Raw genomic sequence first — 10,865 nt, 5'->3', positions numbered from 1 at the left:
TTCGCTTCGAATTTTCTATCCGTCCCAGCTGGCAACGCGAATCCCCTATAGAGATTCTCAGCTTTTGGCTCGGAGTGACTGGCTATACTCACTTCTTCAGCCATCTCTAGAAAATCTGGAGAAGTAACGGTATCTGTGGAAGAAACTGGAGATGGTGGTGGATTTTCTTCAAATAACTCGTTCTCGTAAAAACTAGACCAAGAACTAGGCTCTTCCTCGGACTGTGCTTCTTGAAATAGCCTTCTCTTAACTCGCAGGGTCCTCTCTAGCTCGAGATCAAGGGGAAATAATTTGCCTTTTTGAGACATGCGCATAAGAATAAACTACAATAAGAAGCTGAGAAAAGTTAACAAAAAGTTCCTTAAACTTAGAAAAAGACTAAAATAAATAAACAACTAAAACTAGCGCTGCCTCCCCGGCAACGGCGCCAAAATTTGATACCTGTCGATGTGAGTATCAAAAATAATATTTGTAATTTCCAAACTACAACTAGCAAGCGGTAGTAAGGGTCGATCCGCAGGGAGGTAGGGAGTTCTAATTGTCTTAATTTTAGTCTAAGATTTGGGATCTTGATTGAATTATAACTAAGTCTAAATGCAAAAATAAATAAGCAAGTAATAAAAATGGGTGTAAACAAATGATAAAAAGGAGCTAAGACGATCGGTTCACTATAGCTGTGATGTCACATAATCCTAGCTACGTCTGAAATACAGTCGTGTAGGATGGGTATAACATGTCCTCTCGGTCCAAGTTAACTAGTAGCTCCTTTCGGCCTATGCTAGTAGTCCCTAGGTCTCACTAATACTAGCTCTCGCCCTAAAAAGTGATTCCTAAAGCCTAAATTACTTATCTTTCGATCTTAGCAATTTAGTCGTCATAATTCATTAATTAATGCCCTCCCCTATCTCTCGATCTACGGGTTGGTCAAAACTAAGTTTCTAACAAGTCTCCTCTTGCTCTCATTGTTAAATATTGCACTTAACGAATCAAATGATGCTAATCAGACACGGGTCTGGTCGATCGACTAACTACCTCAGCCGACCGACCACACGACATAGTCGATCGACCAGTTACGCTAGTCGATCGACCATGCCCTAATTCGGGGTCACCTATTCTGCGCCATCTACGCTATAGCTCCCCTACATCTTAGCAAAGGGTACTTAGCTACTCATATGGATGATAATAACAACAACGAATTTGATAAAAACTATAAAGGAAAACATGATTAAAAGCAATAATAACGCAATTAAGCAATTAAGGTTTCGGGATCTAACTAGCAATTTCTAGACTAAATAAAGCAAATAAAGGTAAACTGTAAATTAAAGAACAAGAATTACCGAAGACTAGGAAAGGTAAATAAGATCCGGAAGTAATGAACTTTATTAAGAATGCTAAAACTATGAATGTAAGGTATTGAATTATTGTAAACTAATAAGTTCTAAATGGAACTTAATGATAATGAATACTAGATAGCCCTCAATGATAAAATGAAGTTACGTTATATAGGAAAATAACGTGACTTATTCTTAAACCTAATTACAATATGGGCTTGAACTCTTCTTTTAATTTCCCTCGGAGTCGTGGGGTGGTCGATCGACCATAGACCTCAGTCGATAGACTGACTGCTCTTCCTGCAGTAAACTTTTCTGCATTCTGACAGTCTATAATCCATGTAGGTCAGTCTATAGACCACTGTAGCTGGTAGTCTGCCTCTAAATTCTCCATAAATCTTTTTCCAGGCATTGAAATGTGCGCCAAGTTCAATTCTCAAGCATCTACTCCATGTCAAATGCAATGCTAAGTACTCAGGGACGGATTTAGCTCAATATCTACTTATTTCCGCAATAATCTACAATATTACATGAAAATACGAAAGTAGACGAAATGGGGCAAATAGCAGAACAAACTACACAAATGAGCTCTAAAATACGTGTAAAATAAGGTGTAAAACATCATATAAATAACACGCATCAGTAGGGATAAATCCTACTCAACTCTCGTTTATTATTTTACGGTATGGTGGATGATATATATTGAAGTGAATTGTTTATATATTGATATTGTTGTTGGAAGGGAGAAATCATATTACATCGTTTTGGTTATTATTAATTATTATGCTGACGTGGGTTTAATTGTTATCGTTGATTATGAATATGGACATTATGATAAGCTGTATTGCAGTCAGATGTACGTTGTTGAGGGAGCTTGTACTCTGCGGTGAACAGTAATATGTACGTTGTGAGGGAGAGGTACTATTACATAATGGCGGTACGTTGTTAAGGGAGGAGTACCATGGTAACATGAGCACATTGTTAAGGGAGGTATGCTAACTCATGAAAAGGAGCACATTGTTAAGGGAGTAGTGCTATGTGTATGAAATTTGATTGTCTATCGTTTGTCCTTGTTGATACCCATCGTAAGGCGTCAAAAATAAATTTATAATTCCAACTACAACTATAGCTAGAGGCAGTCGGGTCGAACCACAGAGAGGCAGATGTAATAATTAGCTGTCTAATTCTAGTCTTAAGGTAACAGTTGTGTGGGGGGTTTAAGTGGAATTGGTCTATAACTAATGGCAAATAAATGAGCTAATAAAAGAAATAGATTAAATCAAATAATAAAAAGGGGTAGTAAGATGGTCGGTTCACTGTAGTTTTGGCGGCAGCGGCTAGGTAGGTCTAAAACAAATCACGTGAGACGGGAAAATAAGACGTCCTCTCGGTCCACCCCTAACAAGTAGCATCTTTCGATCTCGCTACGGGTCCCTAATATCACTAGTACTGACTCTCGTCCTAAAAAGTGACTAAAAATCTAAACTTTACTTATCTTTCGATCTTAGCATAGTTTAGTCATTTTAATTGGTAGTCTAACAACTTTCCCTATCTTTCGATCTAATGGGTCGGTCATATACTAAGCATTCAACTAGTCGCGTGCATTCGATTCGTCAAATGTAACAATTAAAATAATTAACACGAAACACAGCTCACGTGGCCAGTCGATCGACCAGGGAACCCAGTCGATCGACCGGCGTGCGATTTAGGTTGTACCAATTTTAATGCCGCCTAACTTGCAGATTCCCTACATCCTAGCACGATGAATTTAGCTACTCATACTAGGAATGATAACAACAATAAAATTAACGAAATTAACTACTGAATTCATGCTTGAAATAATAGAACAAAAGACTAGCATAAAACGATAAATTGGTTTTGGGAAACTAACTAGCAATTCTATACTATGAACGAAATATAAGCAATGAAACTAAATAAGAGCAGGAGAATACCGAACGGAATTGCAGAGAAATAAAGATCCAAAAACCGAATGTAATTGTAAATTGTACGAAACAATATTGGGAACCCTAATTATTTGATATTCTAAAACCTAAATAAAACTGAATGAAAACTAGATGATTAAAGCTTAATGTCAGGTTACGTTATATAGGAATATAACGTAACATTATTCGCAAAACCTAATACACATTGGGCTTCCTTATTCTCGATCTTTTTGTTTGCGTCAGAGTAGCGGCTTGGTCGATCGACCACTATGACCGGTCGATCGACTGAGGTAAGCTGAACAGGAGTTCCCGTAAGTCGGGCTCTGGTCGATCGACCATAGGGTCCAGTCGATCGACTAAAGTAGCTGATAACCCGCTTTTAATTCTTCATAAAGTTGTCTTTTAGGCCTCGAAATGCACACCAAGCTTGTTCCTTGTGTAAATACTTTACGTCAAATGCAATGCAAGGTACTCGGGGACGGATTTACGTTGATTTCCACTCATTTTCGCATAAATCTGCAATATTACATAAAAATACGAAAGTAGACGAAATAGGGCAAATAGTAGCATAGAACTACATAAATGAGCTCTGAAATGTGTGTAAAATGAGGTGTAAAACATCATATAAATGACACGCATCAATCTTCCCAAAACCAAACCCTTGCTTGTCTCCAAGAAAGAACTAGACTCAATCCTAAAACCTAATTGGAACGAGTTCAATCTCAGAGCGAAATGCAAACATGTAAAGCCTAAACCAATTTTAATGCAACAACTAACAATCAATTAGTAATATGAACCATGCAAACGAGTTATGTAGTCGTTAAAAACTGTTGAACCGTCAACTGTAGAGACTTATCAAATTGGACTCTTACGGGTCGCTCAAATCACTCAATTAAGCACAAGGTGAATAATGTATAAGATAGAAAGAATTCATTTTGTAATGACACCAACCTAACTACGACCTATAAGAACATGCCTGCAATCTAATATGAAAATAATATCTACAACCGTATATATGCATTCCAACCAAACAAATGACCATGACACATGACGAGGTAAATATGGATATGTGAGGTAATGGGTAAGAAGAGGCAAAGATAATTATGGGAGTGTGGAGGTATAGGCGGCAAAGCTAGTACCCAAACAAAACCATATGACAACATCCACTTCCTTACTCATAATCAACAATAAAACCGGTGCTAATTAGAAGCACAAATCTCGCAATCTCCAAAATAATTGTAATCAATCAACTCCCCATAAGATACAAATACAGCATGGAAGCACAAATCGCCTTTAATAAGGACTTTGAATTATGCGAATTGATTTCTTCTTTCCTTCTCGTGCTGCAGTCGATCGACCAATGAGGCCAGTCGATCGACCACATCTACAGTACAGCACTCATTTCTTTTTTTTTCGAATCATTTTTCTGTTTTTTTGTTTCTTTTTTCTTTCCTTCTGTCTTTTTCCCCACATCATCTCAAAAGAGCATTTACTACCAAAACGAAGTAACAATCCCAAAACTAAACTACTAGCTTGACAAGGGCAGGCTAAATGTAGGATGTAGTGACGGGACAAAAAGGCTATTTCTGGCAGTGTGGAGCTTATGGGTAAAATGAATAAAGGAGAAACTCTACCACATGTGTCAACTAACCACAAACCGAATGCATAGAGGTATTAAGCAGATTAAGTTCATATTTGTGCAAATTGATGTAACATGTCTTATAAGGAGTAACTACTCACAATCCTAGATGAACTGGTCATAGATGTCACCAGTTATAGGCTCTAAAACTCAGAATATGATTTAGTTTGCCAAAATTCTAAGTCAAGTCTCAAGTCCAGCAAATAATTAACGAAAACTCGTAGAATGCAAATGATTCTACTAATAACATGTCAATTAGCAAGGCTTAGGCACAAACAGATGCAAATGCAATGTCATCATTGAAATACTACCGTTCCGACTCGACCTATATGCTAAAATAAACGTGCAATTTTTTTGAAATTTTTCAAATTTTTTTGGATTTTCTGTATATATAAAGGAAAATAAACAACAATGCAAGACAAAATGTAAACGTGAATGCAAGCAAATGAAATGCAACGCAAAACCCTTCCCCAAACCAAATCGCACAATGTCCCCATTGTGCAAAATCATATAATGAAATAACAGGAAAACGGGAATTTGCGTAAATTAACTACATAAGGCATGAAGTAAGAACTCGGAAACTCACAAGACTTTAAGCGCAGCAAAAAGAAACCTCCCCAAACCAGCATGAGCTAGGAGGTTTCAGTAACTAGCAGTGCTACCAATAAGTACCTGAAAAGACAACAAATACCACGCGTAATCTCGAGAAAGCAAAATTGGGACGGTAAAATTATGTGCGGAAATGATAAAACAGAAGAAAACAGAAATTAAGCGGAGAATAAAGAGGAGGGAAGACTCCCTCAATTCCGCAAAACGACCAAACACAGCAGGGGAAAGGTCGAGAACAGGTACAGCAGCGAATATAATCGATCGACCATAGCAGGCAGTCGATCGACTAGGTGAACAGGAACATAAGCTCCTGGAAGTCGCAGCCCAGTCGATCGACTATACAGACCAGTCGATTGACTGGAATAGCTGCTGCAACCTTCTGATTTCTTCAAATTAGCTCACTAACTTGAGCTAATATGGTCTATATACCTGTAAAAGCACATAATAATGCGCCCAAAATTGCGCAAAACCCAAAGTAACCGACTAAAGTGTTTAAAATCTTAAGCAAACGTATTAAAATGCGAAGTCTCGCTCACACGAAAAACGGTAGATAGTCTAACAAAACAATGAAAAAAATGGTTTATGAAGCATTCGATCAACTAGTAGTTGATCAAGAACGGCCACGGGATGGCCCACTTGGTTGGCTTCTGGCTACAAGAAGTAGCCTCAACAGTGCTCATCTTCTCAGCTGCACTCTTCTCAACTCCGACATCTGCAGAATTCAATGGATCAACAGCTTCATCATCCTCCCAAGCAATGACCTCTTCTGACTCATCAGAATCCAAATCGGATTCCCTTACTTTAACTGGCTCATCCTCAAGCTCCTCATCAGTGCCATAGCTAAGACATTCTAAGCCGCCTCTTGAGACGATTGGCTCCATCACAGCTGGAGCAACATGCGGCTCTTCCTTCCCCAAACCAGCTCCTGCAATGTCAGAAATAGACGAATCTTCCTCCAATTTGCTCCCAATCTGGGGCGGAGGGGTTATAACAGGAATAGGCGTAGAGACAGGCATATCAGGAAGCACAAAATAGGATTTCTTTTCAGAAACCGTATTACAAGTTATCGGCCACATGGGGTCTTTCTTCTTAGCTGTCTGGGCAAAGACAATAGAATGCTTTCCTACTTTAAAGGTCAAAGTCCCTGAACCAACATCTATAACTGCACCAGTAGTGTGCAGAAAAGGTCTACCCAAAATGATAGGAATGTGAGCATCCTCGGGCATATCTAGTACAACGAAGTCAACAGGGAAAAAGAACTTTCCTATTTGGACAGGAATGTCCTCTAAGACTCCTATAGGCTGGACCGCAGATCGATTAGCCATCTGTACCATCATGTTGGTAACAGCAAACCTAGTCAATTTCAATTTTCTAGCTAGACTCAAAGGCATAACGTTAATGCTAGCTCCTAGGTTACATAATGCCTTCTCAATTGAGAAGGTACCAATATTACAAGGAACGGAGAAACTACCCGGGTCTTCTAGCTTATGGGGTGCAGTGTGGGTCAAATAAGAGCATTACTCCTCAGTTAGTGCGACAGTATGCACAGTTTCAAGTGACTTCTTTTTAGATAAGAGTTGCTTCATGAATTTCATATAAGCAGGCACTTGATTGACTAACTCAAGAAAAGGAACTTGTAAGTTTAAGCTACGAATAACATTTTCAAACTTATTAAACGATACATGTTCCTTCGTCGGCACTAATCTCTCTGGATAAGGGGCTGAAAGAAGCAACTTAGCCCTCTCCTCTAAATCTCTCATGCCGGCATCGGTGGATTTGGGCTGAAAATCCACGACCTTCTCTTTGTTGTAGCTCGAACCCTCTTCAGACCGTCTCAAATGTGAGCCATTAACCATCATCGGGTCGTACTTCGGAACTGGAACTAACCCATCAGCATTTGGGTCTTGACTCAATATTTTCGGAGTTGTCGCACCCCGAAACAAGTGATCCCTCAAGTTATTAGGCATTGGAGGACGAAAAGAATCACTTTCAGCAACGCTGTCAGTCGATCGACCGGGTTGGTTAGTCGATCGACTGACTTCTACAGGACCAGAAGCTACTGTTTGTCGCGGACTGGTTGATCGACTGGGTAAGTCAGTCGATCGACCGACATACCTGGCAAACGTCTTTTTCTTTCCACTGTTCATTCCAACTTTCTTCTGACTCGGTTCCGCCTCATCTTTTTCAGGAATGTCCTCGACCATAGCGGGCCCATCAAGGGTAGACCCACTCCTCAAAGTAATGACATTAAGGGTCTCCTTTTGGTCCGTCTGAGTCGGTAAATGTCCCGGAGCTCGAGTTGTATTCTTGCTAGCCAATTGGGCAATTTGGCTTTCTAACATCTTCATCCCGACCTCTCTAACTTGAGACTCTTTCAACAACAAGTTTTTCAATTCGGCAAATTCAGAGCCTTGGGACTGCTACTGCTGCTGAGGAACATATGGAGGCTTTTGGAACTGTTGTTGCTTATGACGGGGCACATAATTCTGCTGCTGCTGCTGTGGAGGGTGAGTCGGATTTAGGACATTTTGGCTACTCCACCTTAAGTTGGGATGGGTATTCGGCTCATAGTACGTGTTTGTCTGCCAAAAATGTTGAAAGGCAACACAATACTCAAAGGGATTAGGATAATTGTCTGAAACATGTCCCGCAGCTCCACATCTTTTGCAGACGAAAGGACCGTCTGAAACAGCATTCACATGATAGATCCCTCCTTTTGAAGCTCCTCCCAACTCGTACTTATCAAACCTCGCCGTGAGAGCCTCTAGTGCAGCTACAGAGGGGGATTCATCACTCCTCCTTTGATTTCCCCTGGAATTCCCATACTCAGCTTTATGGGTGGCCAAATCATCGATTATTTTCCACCCCTTAGTCTCTCCAACATTCTCCTGGAACCTACCACTAGCTGCAGCATCTTGGATAGCTCTGTGATCGTCGTAGAGCCCATTATAGAACTGATTGCATAGGCTCCAATTTTCAAACCCATGGTGCGGAATGGTTCGCACCAGCTTCTTGAAACGAACCCACACCTCATGAAAGTTCTCATCCGGACCCTGTTTAAAGCTCGTGATCTGAGCTCTAATGGCATTAGTCTTCGAGGCAGAGAAATACTTCTTGTAGAATGCCAAGGCCAAGGAATTCCAGTCCGTGATCCCATTAGTAGCTCGGTCCAGGTCTCTATACAACTCCCTTGTAGCATCACGAAGAGAGAAGATAAACATCGTCTCCTTCACCTGGTCCTGGGTCACACCGGTTGGTGGGGGTATGGAACAGCAATAATCGATGAATGTCTCCATGTGCTTAGCTGCATCCTCATTTGCAGCTCCCCCGAATTGGTTTCTCTCAACCAAGTTAATGTAAGAAGGCTTCGGCTCGAATTTTCTGTCTTCCCCTGGTAGTGCGAATCCTTTGTAAAGATTCGCAGCTGTCGGATCAGAGTGACTGGCTATACTCGCTTCTTCAACCATGACTGGAAAATCTGGAGATGTGACGGTCTCAGCTGAAGAAGTGAAAACGAGAGATGAATGTGGATCCTCCTCAAATAGCTTGTTCTCATAGTAACTAGACAGAGTACTCAGCTCTTCCTCTGTCGGCAATACTCTAGCTGATCGCCTCAACTCACGCAAAGTCTTCTCAATCTCGGGATTGAACGGTAATAATTCACCACCCTATGACCTGCTCATAAGAAGAAACTACAAAAAGAATATGAGAATAGTTTAAGGAACGAATGTCCCTTAAACTAAGAAAAAGACTAAAAATAAAACAACTAAAAATTTTAAACAATTGCCTCCCCAGCAACGGCGCCAAAATTTGATACCCGTCGTAAGGTGTCAAAAATAAATTTATAATTCCAACTACAACTATAGCTAGCGGCAGTCGGGTCGAACCACAGAGAGGCAGATGTAATAATTAGCTGTCTAATTCTAGTCTTAAGGTAACAATTGTGTGGGGGGTTTAAGTTGAATTGGTCTATAACTAATGGAAAATAAATGAGCTAATAAAAAAAATAGATTAAATCAAAAAATAAAAAGGGGTACTAAGATGGTCGGTTCACTGTAGTTTAGGCGGCAGCGGCTAGGTAGGTCTAAAACAAATCACGTGAGACGGGAAAATAAGAGGTCCTCTCGGTCCACTCCTAACAAGTAGCATCTTTCGATCTCGCTACGGGTCCCTAATATCACTAGTACTGACTCTCGTCCTGAAAAGTGACTAAAAATCTTAACTTTACCTATCTTTCGATCTTAGAATAGTTTAGTCATTTTAATTGGTAGTCTAACAACTTTCCCTATCTTTCGATCTAATGGGTCGGTCATATACTAAGCATTCAACTAGTCGCATGCATTCGATTCGTCAAATGTAACAATTAAAACAATTAAAACGAAACATAGCTCACGTGGCCAGTCGATCGACCAGGGAACCCAGTTGATCGACCGGCGTGCGATTTAGGTCGTACCAATTTTAATGCCGCCTAACCTGCAGATTCCCTACATCCTAGCACGATGAATTTAGCTACTCATACTAGGAATGATAACAACAATAAAATTAACGAAATTAACTACTGAATTCATGCTTGAAATAATAGAACAAAAGACTAGCATAAAAAGATAAATTGGTTTTGGGAAACTAACTAGCAATTCTATACTATGAACGAAATATAAGCAATGAAACTGAATAAGAGCAGGAGAATACCGAACGGAATTGCAGATAAATAAAGATCCAAAAACCGAATGTAATTGTAAATTGTACGAAACAATATTGGGAACCCTAATTATTTGATATTCTAAAACCTAAATAAAACTGAATGAAAACTAGATGATTAAATCTTAATGTCAGGTTACGTTATATAGGAATATAACGTAACATTATTCGCAAAACCTAATACACATTGGGCTTCCTTATTCTCGATCTTTTTGTTTGCGTCAGAGTAGCGGCTTGGTCGATCGACCACTATGACCGGTCGATCGACTGAGGTAAGCTGAACAGGAGTTCCCGTAAGTCGGGCTCTAGTCGATCGACCATAGGGTCCAGTCGATCGACTAGAGTAGCTGATAACCCGCTTTTAATTCTTCATAAAGTTGTCTTTTGGGCCTCAAAATACGCACCAAGCTCGTTCCTTGAGTAAATACTTTACGTCAAATGCAATGCAAGGTACTCGGGGACGGATTTAGCTTGATTTCCACTCATTTCTGCATAAATCTGCAATATTACATAAAAATACGAAAGTAGACGAAATGGGGCAAATAGTAGCATAGAACTACATAAATGAGCTCTGAAATGCGTGTAAAATGAGGTGTAAAACATTATATAAACGACACACATCACTTGTTGTTAGTGTTTATTCCT

Source organism: Silene latifolia, chromosome Y (assembly GCF_048544455.1).
Source record: "Silene latifolia isolate original U9 population chromosome Y, ASM4854445v1, whole genome shotgun sequence".
NCBI classification, from domain to species: Eukaryota; Viridiplantae; Streptophyta; class Magnoliopsida; order Caryophyllales; family Caryophyllaceae; genus Silene; species Silene latifolia.
Note: the sequence above shows the minus strand (reverse complement) of the source record.